The sequence below is a fragment of the Canis lupus genome, chromosome 16 (assembly GCF_011100685.1).
Source record: "Canis lupus familiaris isolate Mischka breed German Shepherd chromosome 16, alternate assembly UU_Cfam_GSD_1.0, whole genome shotgun sequence".
NCBI classification, from domain to species: Eukaryota; Metazoa; Chordata; class Mammalia; order Carnivora; family Canidae; genus Canis; species Canis lupus.
Window position 1 is genome coordinate 41,591,763 of NC_049237.1, and position 22,823 is coordinate 41,614,585.

The 22,823-nt window shown below is 39.0% G+C and overlaps 1 protein-coding gene across 6 annotated transcripts in view; it reads right to left on the minus strand.

Annotated features, from left to right (window-relative positions):
* The window catches only part of MTMR7 (myotubularin related protein 7), a 174,043-nt gene that overhangs the window by 67,063 nt on the left and 84,157 nt on the right, over positions 1 to 22,823 (minus strand). The window lies entirely within an intron of this gene.

The window sequence follows — 22,823 nt, forward strand, 5'->3', positions numbered from 1 at the left end:
TATAGTTATATAAAGCAAGAAGTGTATGCATCAGAGTTTTTACAACCACCACGTATGAATTATGTCTATTAAATGGACAATAATGTATTTCCCTATGTATTTCTCGGTAGTAGAAACAGTCTCAAGGCAGTTTGCTTCTGCATAAACTAGCAGGAAATATACATGTGGGAGCAAAAAGTATCAGAGAAATGTTCTGCATGTTTACAAGGAAAAATCTACCAAATTAAGATGCTCACATTCATTTATAATAAAAATTTCTCTAATAAATGGAATTTTCACCAATGACCTTCAATGGTTATGGGAGATCTCTGGAAACAATTTTTATTGAGCATACCTCTCTTCTAAGCAGAGCAGCTTCAAGGATATGGGTGCTGGTATCATTCCAATAGGAAATACAATGGAAATTCTTAGACAACCTCTACAGGGTAAGTGGAAATTAAAGGAACTATGACTCTAACAAGGCAAGGTCACCACAACCACCAGATGAACATTCCTGAAATGATGGTGGGCTTGGCAGCACTACTTACTACAGTCAAGGGTCAACCATCTACAGACAGACACTGGCTCAGCCTTCACCCCCTCAGGTCAGGATGGCTACCTGCTTCCATAAGGAAGCCTCGGGGAACAGTGAATCACATTTGCTCCGTATTCAGCCTAATATGGAAGTGGTGGCCCTGATGTATTTGAGAACACAGGGCTTCCTCCCTGCTCCAGGGAAGATGCAGGGGAATAGAAGACCTAATGAGCACTCCTCAGGACACCAAGGTCAAACAACACTCAAGACATTCTGCTGCCTCAGTCTTCTCAGCCCTGGAACCAACCAACCTTCTGAGAAGAGCATGGAGGAATCCCATCCCACTTCTTCCCAATTTCCAGGGATCTGATGAGGTGAATAAAGAATCTGGTATTTAAAATATGTTTTTATTCGTACAATTTAGTCTGAGGCGGTTGCATGATTCCTGAGGCCTTGTGAATGTCTATGTAAAAGATGCTCATTCAATAAGAGTGTCTTAACCTACCAGCTCATAGTTCTAAAAAGTATTTTTTTTGTTATTGATATGTTCCTTTCATATCATTATTCATCATTGCGTCTCTTGCAAATGGTCTTCATGTCATCAGTTTACTTTCCTACTAGGTGATGATCATCGTTTTTTAGGTATTCGTAAGAACTTTTTATATTAGTAAGGAGAATGGCTGACGGCCAAATTTTTGTGTGTTTTGTAACTTTCTCTTCACCAAACTCTTTTATTGCCTCTATTAATTGTTTCAATGTCTTTTAGATGCTCTGAGTAGACAGGAATATTTTCTGCAATACTTTGTTTCTTCTCTTCCAGTATTTATACATCTTTTTCTTTTCCTTGTTTACTGGCAGTAACTAGCACCTTCAGATTAACAGTGAATAGCAATAGCACTCACATTTTCATTTTTTTCTTTTTAAAATACATCTTTGAGATATAATTCACATTCCATACAATCCACTCACTTAGAGTGTGCTACTCAGTGGTTTTTAGTATAGCCACAACGTTGTGCCGTACATCTCTCCTCGTGCATCCATTACCACAATCAATTTTTTAAAAATTTCATTGCCCCAGAAAGAAACCTTGTGCCCAACAGCCTTCAGGCTTCTCTTCTTCCCCAGTCACCTCAGCACTCGGTGACCATCAGTATACTTTTTCTTAGTGGATTTGCCTATTCTAGACATTCATATAAAAGGGATCCTACAATATGTTGTATGTACTTTATGACTGATTTCCTTCACTCAGCAACATGTTTTCAACTCATGTTTCAATCCAGATTAATCCATTTGTGAAATATGTCAGTACTGCATTTCCTTGTATTGCCAAATAATATTTCATTATATAGATACAGATATATCACATTATATTTATCCATTTGTCAGTTGGTGGACATTCAGCTTGTTTTCACATTTTGGCTATTATGAATGATGTGCCATGAACATTCTTTTACAAGTTTTTGTGAGGACATTCGTTTTCATTTCTCTTCAGTATACATATATATACACACGTAATACACCCAAGAATGGAAAGACTGTGTCATATGTAACTCTGTTTAGCATTGTGAGGAACTCCCACATTGTTTTCTAAAGCCATTGTACCATTTTACATTCCTACTACCAGTGTATGAGGGTTCCAAGTTTTCTACATCTTTGACAACCCTTTTTATATCTCTTTCTGATTACAACCATCCCAGTAGGCGTAAGACAGTATCTCACTGTGATTTTGATTTACATTTCCCCCAAGATTAATGATAAGCATCTTTTCATGTACTTGTTTTTAATGGAACACTTCCAATATTTCACCATTAAGTTTGATGTTGATACTTGTTTAAATCACATTGGGGAAGTGACCTATTCTTCATTCACTTTTTGACTTTTATTTTTTTTTAATTTATTTTTTATTGGTGTTCAATTTACTAGCATACAGAATAACCCCCAGTGCCCGTCACCCATTCACTCCCACCCCCCGACTTTTTGACTTTTAAAAATCAGGAATGAATACTGTCTTTTTTAAATATGATGAATATTTGCTTTTTTACTTTAGTCCTATATTACCAATAAAAGGAATATATTTCTCAATCTTTAAAGAAGTCTTGGATTCTCCGGATTGGTGTTTTAATATGTTTTATTATTTTATCTGCTATAACTGTTTTGATTTCTGTTTTGTTTTTGCATCTCTGCTTTCAAGAGATACCGACAAGTACCAGCCTATTTGTTCTACTTTTATCAGGTGAATTCGTCATGGTTATGATGCCCTGAATGTTACTATTTTTTTTACTAAATCTCATTTTGGCATCTATTTTCCTTACAAGTTATATTCTAATAGCTGTTTTTCAAATTCTTAAACTCTTTTAATTCCTATCTGTGGATGAATCCCTCCCTCTTTACCCTGTCTCTCATTCCTAAGTTGTGAATTATGTTTTTACTTTCTTATGATTAGATAAGCAAAGTGTTTTCTTCAAAATAACAGGTCCTGGGCCTATAGATTTAATAATACTTCTCTTTTCTAATTGTTTAATTTCTGCTCCTTTGTTAGTAATATTTCAGCTTTTGTTGGTTTATTATGTGACTTTGTTTCTTTGTTCATTTCTGAACTCTCAGGTTTGAGTCACCTCATTCATTATCATCCCTTTTATTTAATAACAAATCTTTTAAGTCCAATAATTTTCCTCCAAGTAAATCTTTGGCTGCACCTTATGAGTTTCATTTGCAGTATTATTGTTCTTCCTTCCTAGAAGAGTCTATAACTGTATTTTTTTTATTGCTTGTTTGACCCAGGAGTATTTAAGAAAAATTATTTTTTAATTCCCACATGATCAGATTATTTTATTTAAACTTTTGTCAGTAAATGTTCTATTCTGAACTAACTACAAGAAAGACCTTATGGAAGAGAGTTGTGGGAGAAGAAAAGCAAGGGGATATATTATTTTTGGAACATTTCTATGGGAAAATACTGATTTGCATGCTAAAATATAACTACCTAAATTAAGTGGAGGTTCAGGGGTGATACACTAGTTAGCAGTATCTAAAAATGGAATATAGGGGATCCCTGGGTGGCGCAGTGGTTTGGCGCCTGCCTTTGGCCCAGGGCGCGATCCTGGAGTCCCGGGATCGAATCCCACGTCGGGCTCCCGGTTCATGGAGCCTGCTTCTCCCTCCGCCTGTGTCTCTGCCTCTCTCTCTCTCTCTCTCTCTCTCTGTGTGTGTGTGACTATCATAAATAAATAAAGAAAAAAATATAATAAAAAAAATAAAAATGGAATATAAATAATTTTCCCTGCCCTTAGGACTAAGGAGACAAAACTTTATTGGGATAATCAGATTGAACATAAGATAATATTTTGAGGCAAAAATATTTAGTATAGATTATTCTTTTAATAACAGTGAAGGAAACTATACCACTCAGATTATTTTTGGAAAGCATCAGTGAAACAAAATGAGGTTCACAGATGGTGGCAGATTAGAATACTTAATGAGATTTTTTTTTCTGTGTCTTTTTGTTAACTTTGGCTGCTGTTGCAGGAAAAATACATTTCAAAATTTGGCAATAGTTCTTATAGGTCCCATTGCTGTTAAAAGTAATTTTGAAGTAGAGGGAGAAAAAAAAAATGAGGGAAACAAGAAGAGCATGATTTCCCAGTGATCTGTAGCAACAAAATAAATGAGTAAAAAAAGTTAAAACTCAATTGTTTGAGAAGCTCTATGATGATAGGGAGCACTGCTCAGGGGCCACCGCATGGTTTACACTAAGATAGCTAGAACATTCTTGACTGTGACTCTAGAGTCAGTCAACTGTAGATAAAATCAAACAAATCTCAAGAGTTTGGCCACCATCTTGATGAACCACTGGTTCAATAACTCCATCTCACTGTTCAGCTAACTTAATTCTAACTTAGACATACAATAAGCTATAAGATAATAAGGCTTATTTCATGCCTGGAGAGACAGGACCAGCTTCTCTAGATAATGTTATTATAATTCATTTGTGCATTCTCAGGAACACCATGCTTAAGACACACTGGGTATTCATGCTTTGCGAACAGCAGTTCATTTATGCAAAACATTAATTATTGGGTGTGCCTTATTCACATTCCGACATTTCTGAAAATGGAATTCGTCTTACAGTTAATGTGTAAGAAGCCGTTATGTCATTTAATTGGCAGTACTTCTGTCTTTCTTTGTAGGGAAAAAAAATCTGGGTGCAACTTACCATCACTGATGTCTTAGATTTGCTGACATGCAGTTAAATTTGTAGTCATTGGCACATAAATAATATTTGAAACCACAAGACCCAAAGAGCTTACCCAGGGAGAACATGTAGAGACAGAAGAAAAGAAATCTGAGGAAATCCAACCTTTAAAGATGTGATAGAAGAGGAATCAGAAGAGCAAACTAGAAGGGAATCAGCTGGAGGAGAAAAGTCAGGAGAATGTGCTGTCAAGGAACCATGGGCACAGGGAGTAGTTTATGAGAAAGGGAGTGTCCATTCTCAATGCTGCTACGAGATCACGTAAGGCAGTAACTGTAAACTGTCCACTGGATTCAGTAACATGGAAGATGTTGGTGACCTTGGCAGGAGTGGTCCTAGGAGCACAGGGATCAGAAGCCCTAATGCAGAGGAAGGAGAAGTGAACTTCATAGGAGCTGAGAAAGTAGAGACTCTTCTGTTTGTAGAAGGGTGGAACTGGGCAGGTAAAGCCTGACCACTGAAACTCCATCCTGGAACAGTGGAAGCCCAAAGGATAGAAGGAGCCTTCCAGAAGCAACTGCCATGTTAAGACATGTTAAAGAAAAAAATCCTATTATGCTGCCAACAAGGGGGCATCTGGAACTGGGATACTCACAGGAAATACAACAATTCCCATTAGGAGGAACTTGTGAGAAATACATCTGAAAGGATCGGAAAAGGAGATGAGGTTTCCTGGGCAAGGATTTATTTATCCTGCTAATACTGACGTCTTCCCCAATCCTATAAAGCTTTCTCCCCCAGCTTTAAAAACTGGTCCTTTAACAAAACTTAAAATGTATACTTATTTACATAATATTTACAGTTTCAGAAATATAGAAGGAAGGAAAGAAAACCAGTCCTAGTCCCACAACCCAAACATAAGCACTTATAATTTTTTGGTGTATTTTAGAAAATACTTATACTGCCTTTAAGCATTATTAGGTAGTGAAGTGCCAGAAGAAACAATCCCAGGGATGGGAATGAAAATTCTTTTGCTTTACTGAGCCTTGCTTTTACCCCAAATCTTCAGGATAGTTGCTATATATCATGATGTCTTGATGGGTTGGACGAGGGCTGGGTAGCTAAGTAAGGGGCAGGTTTTAATTCTCCATAGCTGGGTGGCATAGATGCAGGAGTGGATGTGAGACAATCTCTGACCTGACTACCTCAGTAGGAGTAGAAGATTATACCAGAAAAGACTGGAAATGCAAACCTCCATGGGAATTGGCAGGAATTCCAGGGAGAGTTTGGATTTCCAAGGGGAAAAGAATGGGAGTGTTCAAAATAGCCTTCCCGATAGTTCATGGATCAGGCCAATCTTAGCTGTCATTTGGTTTATGTCAAAATTACCAAAATAATAATAATAAAAACAATAACAAATATTTTTAGAGTACCATGCCATGAACTGTGCTGTCACTTTGCATAAGCGACCTCAGTTAATCTCCACAAGAACCTCATGAGTTAGGTCCTTACATAATCCCCAGTTCACAGTTATTGGGGACCAGTTTCCTCAGGCCACTCAGGCAGCGTGTGGCTCAGCCTGGAGCTATGGTCTGCCTAACTCAGGGCCCAACTTCATCATAACACCAGGGCTGTGAGCACTGGTGAGTGCCTCTGAGGACATTTTAGTCTCATTCTTCAAAATCAATACATATTTATAAACATTTATTTTAACCAGTTCTATGGTTAAATGAACACCTGAAAACTGGTGTTTGAAAATTGAATGCTTTCAGACAAAATTATTCTATAAAACCATATTCACAAACCACTACCAGTATATTCTTTGAAATTAACCCAAAGACAGAGAAAGCCCAAAATATAAGAGCCTAGATGCTGGCAGGAGATATTCAGGGTCCTCAGAAGTAATTAAAGAGAGATCACCAAACATCCACCTCCATTCAACAAAATGCCTATGCGGAGCACCGTGTTAGACCCAAAGAACGAAAGGGTGAGGAAGACTGAAATTTTGTCTATCCTCAGGAATCTTCCAGGCTCACTGGAAGAGCCTGTGCCCCAGTTTAACGGCCTTTTCATTCCCATCCTTGCTTTGCTGGCTTTAGATTGAGGGGAAAAAAGGTTTCATCAGCTTTTCTAGGCCAAGGCTGAAAAGCTTCAGTGTAAACCCAGGGCCCTACCACGTCACTGCGAGGTCTGAAACAGGACACCCGGCTGCGGAACACAAGTCCTGCTCCGACCGTCCCTCGCTGCCTGGGAACCAGGGGGACCCTGTAAATCACAGAGACACAGAGCCTCTCTTCAGCAACTCTCCATCACACCACTTTCTAATTTCAATCTTAATAGGATATGAGCCTTGATCTTCTATTCTGTAGGTTGAATACTGGATTACGGAACATTCTGGATTCCAGAATCATCCCAGACTATTTACAAAGGTAGAGCTACTCTGCAGGACAAGCAGTCCACAGTGCAGGGTAGGATTACCTTTTAGTGAAGAAGACAGAAGAAAGGCAAATGTCACTGGCAGCCAGTTCTGCTTGGGCCAAAGACCACGTCCTCAATACCATATATAAATTAGGCTGAAGGTCACTGTCAATCATTTGGGGGAAGGGATCCAGAGGTTGCTGAACAGAGAGAAATTGAAATGCCTACCGTGGCCAAAACCTAGGACAAGTTTATGTTCTAATCTAAGAAAAGCAGCTAGATAAATAGTTTGTCATGCTAAATTTGGTATCATGACATTTCCTAGTTCTACCAACATGAAAAGTAAAGTATTTGCGAGTCAGGAGGCCTGGGCTCTGGTGCCGGTTCTGGTTTTGGAACTGCACTGTGGGGCCAGGGAGCTTACTCACTGTCTCTGGGCTCCCACTTCTGTAAAGGACCAAAAGGATATTTAGTGTCTTTCTCCAAGTTACCAGGCCGCACTTAGAACTCAGTGGTACTGGGGCACCTGGGTGGCTTGGTGGTTGAGCATCTGCCTTTGGCTCAGGTCATGATCCCAGGACCTGGGATCGAGCCCCGCATCAGGCTCCCCACAAGGAGGCTGCTTCTCCTTCTGCCTATGACTCTGCCTTTCTCTCTCTCTCTCTCTTTTCTTTCTCTCATGAATAAAGAAATAAAATCCGAAGAAAAAAAAAAAAAAGAATGCAGTGGTACTGGTCCTTCTTTTTTTTTTTTTTTTTTTTTTTTTTTTTTTTTTTAATTTTTTATTTATTTATGATAGCCACAGAGAGAGAGAGAGAGGCGCAGAGACACAGGCAGAGGGAGAAGCAGGCTCCATGCACCGGGAGCCCGACGTGGGATTCGATCCCGGGTCTCCAGGATCGCGCCCTGGGCCAAAGGCAGGCGCCAAACCGCTGCGCCACCCAGGGATCCCGGTACTGGTCCTTTACAGAGGTCACAGAGCACATGCAACTGTAACTGTGAAAATACAAACCATAATGACTCTGTATTAAGTTCTCCAGAAATCCAGGCACTTGATAACATGGCTGGCCAAACGAACTCTTGAGATCTCCTAAGAAAAGGAAGCACCAGACTCTGCACCAACATCCAGCGTTTAGGGCCCAAAAGAGAGATAGGAACACGGCAAGTCCAAGCACATGGCCCGTTAGCCTGGGGGAGAAGCTGCTTGAGCACCACTGGCTCTTTCCCAATCTCCAGGCTCCTTTTCCATTTCTTTCCTCTTTTTGGAGTTTGAGGACCTGGTTCCCTGGGGAACTTGGAGGACTTGGTATAAGCCTTCCTAGATTATTTCTACCTCTGATAATTAAGTATCATTTGGTTTTAAGTCTGAACCAATAAAGAATCTTACTGTAGTGTTTAAAAGAAAGAACCCTGGTTGCCTTTCTTTAACAAATGACACCAGACTGCATCTTTCCTAAAGTATTATATTTCATATTAATGCTCATAAAATTCTTTAAGTTAAAATGAAAGAAGACATTATACATGATGTATGTTTACATCAGAATGCCAATCTGATTTCTGAAAACATATGATATTAAAGTCTATCAATCTAGCCACCCACTTTTTTACAGTCTTTAACAAGGTGATATTCAAGCTACATGGTGGACAGACCAATCTGGCTTCTAATTGCCCACCCATCAAATTCCCACATCACTGGTCAGAAAGTGGCTATGTGTCAAGGGGGAAACTTGTGCAGAGACCAAACTTGAGGCCATTACAATAATGAAAAACTAAAAAGTCAAGACAGAGTTAATTTCTCCTAAAGGGTTCTTCCACCGTAAGCAGAACATGTCATATGAGCCACAAAATGTGAGGATGGACAACACAATACACAATACACAATACACAGTAGTTTGAAATACACAACAGTTAATATAGGTCCAGGACACTGTAATTACTGTTCACAGTAATGAACACAATGATTAGGAGAGGTGGTGAGATGTGAGAACTGGGACATGGAAACTCCCAGGTTGGGGAGCCATCCCTGGGCATTCACAGGCCTGTGGGTGGAGGCTGCTCTGGCCTAAAGCAGTGCCTCCTCCCTCACTCCCCCACTAGCTAACTGCTGAGAATCACAGTCAGGCCAATTCAGGACTACTTTTCCAGAAATGCCAACGGTAAAAAAGGAAGCACAATTGTGGCAGAGTCCCTTTAACTTCTCCCTTGAGCAGAGGGAGTGAAAGAAGGAAGGGTAATAAGAACAGCAATACTGTGATTTACTGAGCAACTAGCATGTGCCAGGTATTGTACTAAGTGTGCTCCATACCCTATTTCTAATCCTAGCTAAAAAGCAGACATGATTACCCCATTTTACAAATGATAAAATAGAAGTGCGTGAAGAGTAAATCAACTGCCCACAGACTCACAGCTAGAGAGTGGCAGAGCCAGATTTTAAACCAGAAGTATCTGACTCCCACATCCATTTCTCCAAGCCCCTCCTCTACACTGTCTCTTCAGTCCAAGACTAATATTGTAAATAAGGTAAGGCATCATGGCTCTCAATAGCCTATCCTCCATTTTCCCTAAAATTTCAATTAGAGAGCTACATAAGTAAAAATCTCTGGCTAAAGCTAAAGCATTCATAATTCAGTACAGAGCAGCTTGGTTGGCCATTTTAACCCTGCCTGTTTGCTTCATCTTGTCTGGAGGAGCCACTCTCCATGGTATTGTGGTCATGACAGCCTGGAAAGTCTGGTCCCTCAAGTGGTCCCAGGACTAGCTGGACAGAGTCTGGAAATGAGTATTGGCATGTTTTACATCCTAAGGTGTAATGACATCCTCCAGCATCAGGAGAACCATTTAAAAAATCAAATTCCACTTCTTCTAGCCAACCATGCTTTAATTATAGAAATGTCTACCCTATTAGAAATTCTGAATGGTTTCATTTATGTAGGTGTCCCTGTGTTGCTAAGTAAGATGTTTTAAGTTTGAAGCCAGAGCTCCAGGATAATGAATGATCCCACCTATAAGTAAGTTCATGTGTGAGAAAAAAAAAATAGTGTGTACCTCTGTAGTTATTAATAAAGAGTAATGAATAAACAAATCCATAACAGAGACTTACTTCTTGCTCCCACTGAATGCTTACCTCATGTCTACGACTTCATCTTCCACTGGTAAAGTAGTGGTAGCGACAAATATAAGAAAGGTGGACTACATGATTGTGTTTGCAAAGTTACTTGACAAAGAAGAAAAAGAGAAGCAACAAAACATTCCTGAACCATTTAGAATCGTTATAATCTCTTTAAACAGAAGAAAAGATATTTGGTTTTTTCAACTTAAAAAGAAGCACTTCTAATACTGTACTATATATTTGAAAGTTGCTGAATGAGTAGATCTTAGAAGTTCTCATCCCAAGAAAAAAAATTTGCAGTGATATGAGGGGACGGATGTTAACTAGACCTGATGTGCTCATTTTGTTATATGGACACATAGCAAATCATTATGTCGTCTGCCTTAAATACAATGTTGCATGTCAATTACATCTCAACAAAACTGGAAAAATAAAATCATATTGCAAAATGCTACATAATAAACTTGTTTGCAAAAAAATTAAAAATAAAAAGCACTTTTCCCCCCACTGACATGAAATTGTTTAAACAAATAATAAGGGGTCATAATGAGGCTTCAGGAGTTCTCTAATCTAGCCATTCGATAGAATAATCACGAACACTAATCCTTCTCCCAAAAGGCAGATATAATCTGTTTAAAACTGTAAAACCAATGAAAGTCTTTTCCCAGGACCATTTTATTCAGAGGTCAGATATTGGAGAACTAAGGGCAAAAATCACAAAGCATAGTCCAAGAAAATATATGACATGTAACCAGAAGAAATACTTGGACATTTGGCCCTTTATAAGGCCCCTCTTTGCTATAACACAAATACTAGTGGGATATACACACTGAGACTACATAAAAATAATCCTATTTCCAAGCTGCCTCCAAAGCAAAGTACCTATGAAAGAACCCCATGAATATTAGGCAGCTGCCATCCATCAGCTTTTAATTTAATTAAGCCCTTTTAATTTGTTAATTAATGTTATTAATTTGTTGAGTGTCTACTCTGTACCAAGCACCCTGACTATTTATCAAAAGGCTTCTAATGAGTAATACTGCCAGCAGATTATCTAACTCCACCTCTGTCAGGAATCTTCCAGGACCAAGAGAGAAAAATCTCAACCTGTATTGCTTAAGTCAAAAGGGATCTTACTGAAATATGCATCCATACACATCTGGGATGGGGCTGGCTTCAGACTGGCCAGGGGTTCAAAATGCCCAGCTCTTCATCCTCATTTCTCAGTGGTCCGTCTCTGCTGGCTCTTGGCTCTCTCCTCACAGAGGCTCCAGCAACCCAGACACACCTCCCACCAGTGAAGAAAAGTACCAAAGGCCCAAGCAAACACTCCCTGCCTTTCATTGGGTCATGTGCTTATCCTTAAACCAACAAAGACACGATGGTGGCCAGATTTGAGGCACAAGCCATACCAACACAGGGACAGAGCACAGAGCAGGCATGTCCCCAAGAGGGAGTGGTAAGAATGGAGGGTAACCAGCCAAGGCCAGCACATGTCCACCACACGATCTAGTCCCAGTACTGTCACCCAAGCAGTCATCCTATCATACACTCCATTCATGTCACTCCATATATAAAACCCCAGTGGCTCTCTGCTGCTGTGGCTTTCCACAACCTGGCCCACCCTTACCTTTTCAGCAGGTTCCCTTTTGCATACCTCAAACCATTGCCAGTTCATATGCCAGACGCCACCAATTATTTTTTGAAGATACACTGATCTACAAGAGTCTATGCATGTGACGATAATCCTTACTTCCATTTCTTCCACTACCATCCAGCCTGTGAAGCTCACATCTTCAACTTTACCCCCTCACCCCAAGGCAGAACCTGAACAGAACCAAATCCAACCAGATTAACTGAAGTAAGATGGTTCAAATTTGGAAAGATGAAAATCCAGTTAGAAATCCCTAATGCAAGGGATTTAGGTAGACCTGTGGGCAGATATTGATTGAAAAGTTCATCATGATAAGCTTGATCTAATTTTTAAAAGTAAGGGGGGAAAAGATAGATATGTCTACCCAGCCTATTTTGTTAGGGTAGTTGCACAAAAGGACACTGAAAATCAATAGATTCTGGAATTATATGCACATTAGAAGGATACCAATTTAGTGTGTCAGCTTCCAAGGTAAAGTATCTATATATTTCCCCAGTTTTCTGGAAAATTTAAGTCTTCTCCACATGAGAAATTGGGCACTTGATAGACATATTTCTACAGGTTTTTAAGCCACCTACAAATCTTCCCAACAAATAATTCCAACAAATAATGTTATACTCTGGGAAAACTAAAAGCTTTGCAGAATTTGCTTTTAAAAGATAAAAAAATCAGTCAAATTTCCTATATAGATAAGATATTTTTACCCAGCTCAAGTCAAGGTGAAGGAAATATCTGGACTTCAGATAGCCTTGAATGCCTATAAATGGGCAGGTTGTTGAGTTCCATCTACCTATTCAATTGTTAAAACAGATTTGGCCAAAATTTAACAAACTTAAAAAAAATTCCCTGAGAGAGATAATAAAGCTAAAATAGTTGGGGACACAGAGCCGTAGCTACTTAACTGCTAGGAATTCTTGGAAAAGGCAGAGACAAGAAAAGGGGAGACCATTTTTGCTCTGGGGAAACTACAAACGTTATGCCAGCAGCCAACTCTCATAAATAAAAAGTCAGGCACTTGAGAGTTTTGTGCAGGGTCCATATAATTTATTTTGGTAGGATGACCCTGGATGTGTAGGCTTAAAAGCACATGTGTTGTTGAATAAGAGGACAGTCCCAGGATTTATTTCAACACCACCTTAAAATAACCTCAACCAAAAATACCATTTTCAACAAGCCCAAGTAAGAGAAAAAGAGGAAGAAAGATGTGATGAGGCAAGTAAATGGAGAACAGATGCAAGGCCCATTGTAACTCAAAGAATAAATGTATGGAATGGTCTGTTAAAGATCAGTGGTTTCAAAACAATAATCATTTAAAAAACTAAAACAGTCTCAGGAGACTAAGACCTCACTATGAAGCACTACAGAAAGTCAAAGGCTTATTTGGATGATGATTTTCCTCCAAAAGTATTTCTAAAATTCTAAAATGCTTCTGAAGTTGACATATTTTTGACAAAGGCACTATTAGCAAAGCATAGGCCGTCTACTTATATAGCTCTATGGGAAAACATTTTTCTGAGGTCAAGTTGTGCCAACTGGAACTTATTGCTGGTCCAAAGAGAGGAGACAGCTGGTCATGGAGAGAACTAAGTCGTATGCCTCCCTCCCATCACCTTTTGGTAAGTATCAATGCCAGAGGATAGAGGGGTACAGTCGTCAATCCAGGGCAAGGCCAGGTTCCAGCTCATTTACACATTCCCATACCTCACCCAGGGCTCCCAGCCCCGAAGGACAGACCTGTAATCCACACCACATTCTTCTCCTTCTCCTCCTCTAGCACAGCCCTCTGGAGGCATCACTTATTTCTGGGAAATAAGTATAAAGCAGAATGCTTTGCAGACACGAGGATGTGGTGGTCTCTTCTGGGTCCAGGAAGAAAAGGTTCACAGCTTCCTATCACAATGAGCTGAGGCTACCAAGGGCAATGTGGCCCCTCCAGCTGAACACCCAAGACCTGCCTCTGTAACACCGCTTTCCTCAACCACTCCACTCCACAGGGACCATTCTCTGCCCTTTGGATCACCGTGACCCTTCTGGCCATTGCTATTTATTTCTGATTTTCTCTGTGTTGCCTTATTACCTGCTATTTTCACTGGATCACTTGTACTGTTTCTCAGACTATTCATCCTCATGGAAGACATGGGCTTTTATTCCCACTATTCTCTGCAGCACCATGAACAACACTAGGTCCATACTTACATTAGAACTGTGGGAAGAGGGGTGCCTGGGTGGCTCAGGCTGTTAAGTGTCTGCCTTTGGCTCAGGTCATAACCCTGTGGTCCTGGGATCCAGCCCTGCATCCGGCTCCCTGCTCAGTGGGGCTGGCTGAGTCCTGGGATCCAGCCCCGCGTCCAGCTCACTGCTTCTCCCTCTCCCTCCCCCTGTTCGTGCTCTAATAAATAAATAAAATTAAAAAAAATAACTGTGGGAAGAAAGAAAGAGGCACAGTTTGTGGCTTATTAGCTTCCTGAAATGAGACACCACAGCAGTGATTTCAGAGCAACATCACACCCCACGATCGTCAGACATGAAGGACAGGCATTAGCCCTTTTCATCTTTCTATCCTGATGCCTAGCACAGGTATGTGCTAACATATTTGTCCAGTGAATCAAAATGAACATTATCATAACAATTAAGTGTGTGAGCACTAGTAGGTAAAATCTGGTATGATTATCTAGGAATGCTTTATTACTGAATTTGAATTTTCAGACAAGAAGAAATACTCAATCGTGGAAGATGTTGCAAGTACAAAACAAGGAATAGAGAGGGGGGAATAAAACCCCACCAAACTTCATTTGCAAAGGTGAATACTAAGTGCCATGAAACTAATTTAGAACAAAGACTTCTGACTTTTTTCCACAGCTGGGATATGGTAAGAAGCTATAGTTGAGAAATAAGTCTTTAAAAGCTGCTGGGAACACAAGCCACCAGGAAAAAATAAGAACTACACCATTAAACTAGATTGGAGATTTTTTTATTTTTTTAAGTCCACTTGTCTTCCTTCACACAGGGCAGAGGTTACCCTGTTAGTGTAGAATCTGAGAACTTGCAAGAACGTTAGTTTACCTCTGCTTTAGGTTCTAAATTTATTATGTGACTGCTGCAGGTGAATACATAGCTCTTCATAACATCCTTATTTGTTGAGTTGAGATCAGGATATCAATGTCCCGCCAGTTTGTGGGTACACTGCAGAGCTGAACTTTGAGTTACTGTGTAAGAGGTTTTTTTTCACGCTGTCATTTTTAACAGGTTTTGTGAAAATCCTTGGGATTGAAGTTTTGGTAATAATGTTAACTTTATAGTCTGATTTTCCTTGCAAAACTAAAATATATGAGGTTGGTACCAAGTCCAGATACAACATTTTTACTGGAAGCCAGTCTCCTATTTTCTTGTAAAATACTTTTGAATTAATGAAATGTTAGCATAATTGTATAAAAAAATAAGAATGAAAATATTAAGAAACAAGGCTGTTGAAAGGCAGTAAAGCTTAGACACAACATCACATTAAACCATTCCCTTGATTCATTCATTCAGTGACTATTCGCTGTACAGCTCTACTCTCTGCCAGGCACTGAGAATATAGCAGAGGACAAGACAAAGTCACTGCATGCATGGAGCTTGCGTTCAGCTGAGGAATGGGTGGGCAGGGAACAGGCAGTGAGTAAAATACATACATACATGCATGACAGAAGATGCTAGGGAGGAAGGTCAAACAGGATAAGCAGGTGGGTGTAGAGAGGCATCAGCAATTCCAGAAAAGTCCCCTCCTATCAAATGACTGGATATTTCAGTAGAGAAACAAAGTAAGTAAGAGAGCTGGCCATAAGGAAATCTGGGGAAAGAGCATTCCAGGCGAAAGGAACCACAAGTCAAAGGCTCTGAGTTGGAACAGCTTGGACATGTTCATGGGGCTACAAGGAGTTGATGTCTGGACCGGAGTCTGTGAGGGGCTCCAGGTAGCCAGGGTGATCTGTGGCACCTTCCAAGACAATGTGGGGGCTCTGGCTTTCACTCTGAAAGGCGTGGGAAATAACTGGGGGGTTTCCAGGGGAAAGGTAATAGGATTTGGCAAATCTAAAAATGGAGGATTTTTCTAAGGTCTTGGCTTACAGTGATTATATGATTATATATACATGTTTAAAGAATATGGCAATATTTCTAAATTTAATTCTTTCCTACAATGTAAGTTCCATGAAACTAGGGACATTGTCTGTCTAGTTCACCCCTGGATCTCCAGGGCCTAAACAGTACCCGGCATCCATGAAGCACTCATGGAATAGTTGACGAAGGTACATGTGAATGATTGAATGCCTGAATGGTGTCTTTGAATCTATGCACTTAGCTCCAGAAAGCAGAATTCCTTTCTCCAAGCACTACTCCCCAACCTGGCTGAACAGTTCACTTCAGTGTGTAAGTCTATTGTGTAAGAGCACCTAGAACGTTCTAAATAACTTATACTTTGCTACATGCCCTAGGGAATGAAATTTTCTTTCATAGCTTGGCAATAAATTTATTTCTCCGGGAATCTGTGATAAGCAGTGTTTTAACAAATGAAAAAGAGGAGAAAAGTAAACACACAATTTTTATAAAGTTGTCATAGCCTGCCACAAAACTTTAAGTGGGGGTTATTTTTAAACTATTTTAAATGGCTGTGGGAGGAAGGGTTGGGTTTATGTCCTGGGAAGTACTTTTACTCCCAAAGGCTTCAGCTAGCTGTCCACCAGGGGAAAGGGCACTAAAAAAAAATAGCTTAGACTGTTCCTGGCCTAAGAAATATGGTACAAAATGAGCTGCTTGGACTCTCTCTGAGTGCAACATAAGAACACAAAACTGAACCATCACACGGGACAAAATCATGGAATCTTGAGTGCTTGGTCAAATGGTTTAATTTCATGCATACTTCACAGCTTGTTCAGAATAGAAAAGCCAATAAAAATAAGCTTTAAATAAGGATGAGAAAGTATATGTACATCTGTTTTGTGAAAACAAACATTCTAGACAGTTTTTCTGGCGGGAATAGAAGTGATAACCAAACAAAATCAGTTAATGATGAAAGTTCAAGGACAAATACTGAAATTTACCAATAATGAATAAAGCAGACACATATATAACATTACAGTTTCATGTCTATCATTCCTCACAAGATATCCAAAGTCATCTTTGGTATATAATGCCTCCCGTTATCTCCCTTTTGAAAACGTTAATGTTACCATGAAAAAAATCATCCATGAAAAAAATCAAAGTGTGTCTCTTTGCACACATACACTCCAAAAAGTCTCCCCCAGCAATCCAGGGTGATGTCACTGAGGCCTTTTTTTGAGGAACACAGGCCATTGCAAAGGCTTCCCGAACAAAACTTGACACCTTTCCTAAAATCCATGTCGATCCAGATTCATCGTGTTTGATAAATTAATGTTTTTATAAAAGAAAAATATGCTTTCAAATATGGGTGTGAAGTAGAGTAGGGTTACAGGAAGGCAGTCTTTGTAGAGTGCCTTCAGAGGAAACAATGTCACCCATTGTATGGTGGGAAAGTCAATGAGTGTCAAATGAAATGTTTGGATTAAGAAAATGTTTTCTATTATCAAACTTCATAGATGTTCTTTCAGCATATAATCCTGTGGCCACCTCTTTGTGCAATAAGATGATAATAAAAATAATAAAAGCAACTATAATGTACTGAATGCCAAGTAATTATGTGCTCTAAATGTATTCTCTGGTTTAGTCTCCTAACTATGGATGAGAACACCAAGGCTTTGAGAGACCTCAGGTGACTCATTCAAGATCATATACCTAATACAATAATCAAGACTGTGTGATAAGTAAGGATGGACATGGAGATCAAATGAATACAGCTAAGAGTCCAGTAGGGAACCCATGCATCTATGGTCTATGCAAAATCACTTCACTAGCGAACTGATTTTCCACGAGGGTGCCAAGACAATTAAGAGAAGACTTTTTGATAAATGGTGCTGGGATAACTGGAATTCCACAAAAAAGAATTAAGTTACAACTCTAATTCTCACCAAATATAAAAATTAATTCAAAATAGTTAAAGACCTAAACTGTATAACCTTGTAACCTTGGGTTTGGCAATGGTTTCTTAGATAAAGCACCTAAAGTACAAACAACCAAAGAAAAATAGATAAGTGAGGCTTCATCAAAATTAGAAATGTTTGAGCTTTAAAGAATTTTTTTCCTCCTTCCCTCCCTCTCTCCTTCAGTCCTTCCTTCCTCCCTCCCTCCTCTTTCTCCCTTGCTTCCTCCCCTTTCTCCCTCTCCCTTCCTTCCTCCTCTTCTCCCTTCCTCCCTTCCTTACCTCTTGCCTCCCTCCCTCCTTCCCTCTTTCCAAAAATTTACTTAGTTAATAAATACTTATTGAGCATACAGTATGTGGCAGACAATGTATTTGTTGGCTGTATTCTTTATTGTGGCAAAATACACATAACATAAAATTTACCACCTTAACCATTTTCACGTGCACCATGTGGTAGCATTAAGTATATTCTTTATATAACCATCACCTCTATTTCCACACGTTTTCATCTCCTGAAACTCTCTATTAAGCAGTAACTCTCACTTCCCTTACCCCCAACCCCTGTCTTTAAGAATGTCTTCATTCTAGATACCACATATAAATGGAATTACACAGTATTTGTCCTTTTGTGTGCCTTAGTTCACTCAGCAAAACATCTTAAGGGTTCATCCATTTTGTATTATGTATCAGAACTTCATTTTTTATGGCTGAATAATATTCCACTATATATATATACCACAATTTGTTCACCCACTCATCTGTTAGTGAACACATGTATATCTCCACTCTTTGGCTATTGTGAATAATGCAGCAATGAACAGGGACATACAAGTATCTGTTTCACTATTTTTAATTCTTTTAGGTGTATAGCTAGAAGTGGAATTGATGGGCAATATGAGCATTCTATATTTAACTTTTTGAGGAACCACCAACCTGTTTTCCATAGCAGCTGCACTATTTTGCTTTCTCACCAGCAATGTCCAAAGGTTCCAATTTCTCCACAACCTTGTCAATACTTGTTATTTTCATTATTTTTACAATGGCCATCCTAATGGGTATGAAGTGTCTCATCATGGTTTTGACTTGCATTTCCCTAACAGCTAGTGATTTTAGGCATCTTTCACACGTTCATTGGTCATTTGTATATCTCCTTTGGAGAGATGCCTATTCAAGTCCTTCACTCATTTTTTTAATTGAGTTGCTTCTTTTTCATTGTTGCTGTTAAGTTATAAATGTACCTGTTTGTTGAAAACAGATGCAAATATACAAACCAAAGAAAGTGAAGCAAAGGAGGATCTCTCATATTACAAAAGAATCATCCAGCATGCCTTTAAATATTACATACCTCTCACTCTAAGAAAATGTATTTGATTATAGGCCATGTTTATGGGTGACTGGCAAGGTCAGTAAAGCAGAAATATTAAACTATTGAAAGTAAATACATCATTTATGTACATGATATATAACAGACTACTCAACATTAAATTGTTCTTAAAGACAATGGAATCCAGAGGGAAGTAAGACCTAAAATACAAACGTATGTGTTATGAGAAATTTTTCCATAATGTGTATTTATTCACTGAATTGATTTCATCAGATTACTTTCAAAAAGATTTGAGTTCTTTATAAAATATATATGATAAAAAAGAAATAGTGTTAAAAAAATGCATGCCACTCTTGTATTGTCATTTTGTAGTTCCTTAAGGGAGTGCCCAGGTTTTATTAAGGACATCACCTGTGTGTCTAACAGAACTCTCAGACTCAGTATGTCCAAAATTGACTCCTGGGGTCCCTTTTGGCTTACCTCCAATCTTCCTCTTGTAGCCGTTCTAATCTTGGCAATCCATCTTTTTGGTGCTGGGGCCAACAACCTTGGTGTTATCCTTGATTCCTCCTTCTCTCTGCTCTCATATCTACTCCATTAACAAATCCTCACCACTGTACTTATAAATTATTATATCCAGTTTATTCTCACTCCACTGCTACCCTCTAGTCCCCTCTTGACATTTTTGCTTATGCTCCCACCTCCACCCACTTTACTTTTGCCCGAGACCCTGCTAAATGTAAGTCAGAGCTCAGATCAACTTCCATGGATCTCCTCCCCAGAGTGAAGGTCGGTACATTACCTGCGTTGTTCCTTGTCAAACCTCATTTCCCACTACCCCACTCCCTCCTTTCCACCATGCTGTCTCCCTGCTATTCTTGAAGATTCCAAGCATAGTCACTTCAGGACCTTGTCACCAAGTGTTTCCTCTGCTTTCCTTAGATATACAGATAGCTTGATTCCTCTCTTTCTTAGGTTTCTGCTCTACAAGCATTTTCTCAGGAAGGCCATGATATCATTATATACAAAATAACAATCCTAAATTGCTCCAACCAACATCCCCCTCCCCCTTTATTTCACTATTTTTCTTCATGTCATTTTCTCCATCACACACATATACATACGCACAAACATAGTCTGTATCCCCCTAATTAGAAAGCTACCTGACAGCTACTTGCATTTATATATAAACACTGAATGAAAGAACATGGATTTTTAAGTTCTGTGACACACTGTGTGTTCTGTACACCCAAGCCACACATGGGACAACCAGACTTCAAATAAACTTTTGCTGAACCTACTAAGGGGGGAATTTCAAGAAGTGCAAGTGGTTTTTAAGGAATGCTTAACCACAACTCCTGTGATAATTTGGTTCAGACCATCCATTCCCACTTCGAAAACTAAAGAAAATATAACTGTCACAGCTCAACTTTTAAGTAGATTATTTCACCATAACTATCAGCCTTGTATTTGAAGTATAAGAACATATTTGATGACAGAGACTATACCCCCCAATACTGTTAAATATTGTGCAATAAGAGAACCTCTAGCAATTGGGCAATAGTCTGTCTTTAGACAGATCTGAATCAAAACACAATGTAGGGCTTGATTCCTTTGATAAAATCAAGCTGCAAAAATAAGAAAAAATGAGGGGAATGTTTGATAATACAGAGACAGCCCATTAACCTGAAGGCAAGAATGCAAGAAAGGACTGCAACTATAAAACCACCAAGAACTCAAACTGCATTCTCTCGTCTGCTCTCAATAGCAAAACACAAGATTGTGTAGTGTTTGAAAGCATACATCTTTGAAGCCACATTGTCTGGTTTTGAAACCTCACTCTGCTCCTGATCTCTGGCTGAATATTTACCTCAGTTTCCTCATCTGTGAAATGGGGCTAATAATACTAATTACCTCATAGAGTAGCTTTAGTGCAAATCAATTAATATAGTGCCTAGCACATAGCAAGTACTATTTAAAGATTTTCTTGGGGATCCCTGGGTGGCGCAGCGGTTTGGTGCCTGCCTTTGGCCCAGGGCGCGATCCTGGAGACCCGGGATCGAATCCCACGTCGGGCTCCCGGTGCATGGAGCCTGCTTCTCCCTCTGCCTATGTCTCTGCCTCTCTCTCTCTCTGTGTGACTATCATAAATAAATAAAAATTTAAAAAAAATAAAGATTTTCTTTCATCAGTACTATTGTTGTATTGCTACTGTTATAAACAGCCACAAAAAGTATATTCCATCTCACCAATAGGCAGAAATATAAATTAATGAGAAGCCCTACTTCACATACCATTCTCTAGAATAATAACAACATTATTATTATTAATAAAAAGTTCCCCTGCTACACTGCTTGCAGAAAATTCTAGAGGAAAATCTAGCAGAAGTTATCAAAAAAGATTATATAAAATAACCAAGTAGCAGAAAGTGAAATTAAGAAAATAATCCCATTTGCAGTTGAACCAAAACGAATGGAATACTTAGAAATACATTTAAACAAGGAGGTGAAAGATCTGTACTCTGAAAACTTTAAGATATAAGTGAAAGAAATTGAAGATGATTAAAAATAACTGGAAAGATATTCCATGCTCATGGATTGGAAGAATGAATATTGTTAAAATGTACATAGTACCCAAAGTAATTTAGAGAGTCACTGCAATCCCTATCAAAACACCAACAGCATTTTTCACAGACCCGGAATAAGCAATCTTAAAATTTGTATGCAAACACAAAAGACCCTAAGTAGCCAAAGCAATCTTGAGAAAGAAGAAAGCTGGAGACACTATAGTAGCAGATTTCAAGATATACTACAAAGCTACAGTAATCAAAACAGTATACCACTAAGACAAAGATAGACACACAGATCAATAGAATGGTATAGAGAACCCAGAAATAAACCCATGCTTATGTAGGCCATTAATCTATGACCATGAAGCAAGAATACACAATGGGGAAAAGGGAGTCTCTTCAATAAATGGGCTGGGGAAACTGGACAGGGATACACAGAAAAAGGAAACTGGATCATTTTCCTACATCATATACAAAAATAAACTCAAAATAGATTAAGAGATAAATGTGAGCCCTGAAACCATAAAACTACAAAAAAGATACCATAGGCAGTAATATCTTAGACATTGGCCTTACCAACATATTTATGGATATACAGATATAGATATGTCTCATCAGGCAAGGAAAACAAAAGCAAAAAAAAAATTACTGGGACACTCCAAACTAAAAAGCTTTTGCACAATAAAGGAAACCATTAACAAAACAAAAAGTTAACCTACTGGATAGGAAAAGATATTTGCAAGTGATATGTCCAATAAAAGGTTAATATCCACAATTCATAAAGAAATTACACAAATCAACACCAATAAAACAAATTATCTGATTTAAAAATAGGCTGAAAACCTTGACATTTTTCTTTTTTTTATTTTTTTTTATTTTTATTTATTTATGATAGTCACACAGAGAGAGAGAGAGAGAGAGAGAGAGGCAGAGACACAGGCAGAGGGAGAAGCAGGCTCCATGCAGGGAGCCTGATATGGGACTCTATCCCGGGTCTCCAGGATCGCGC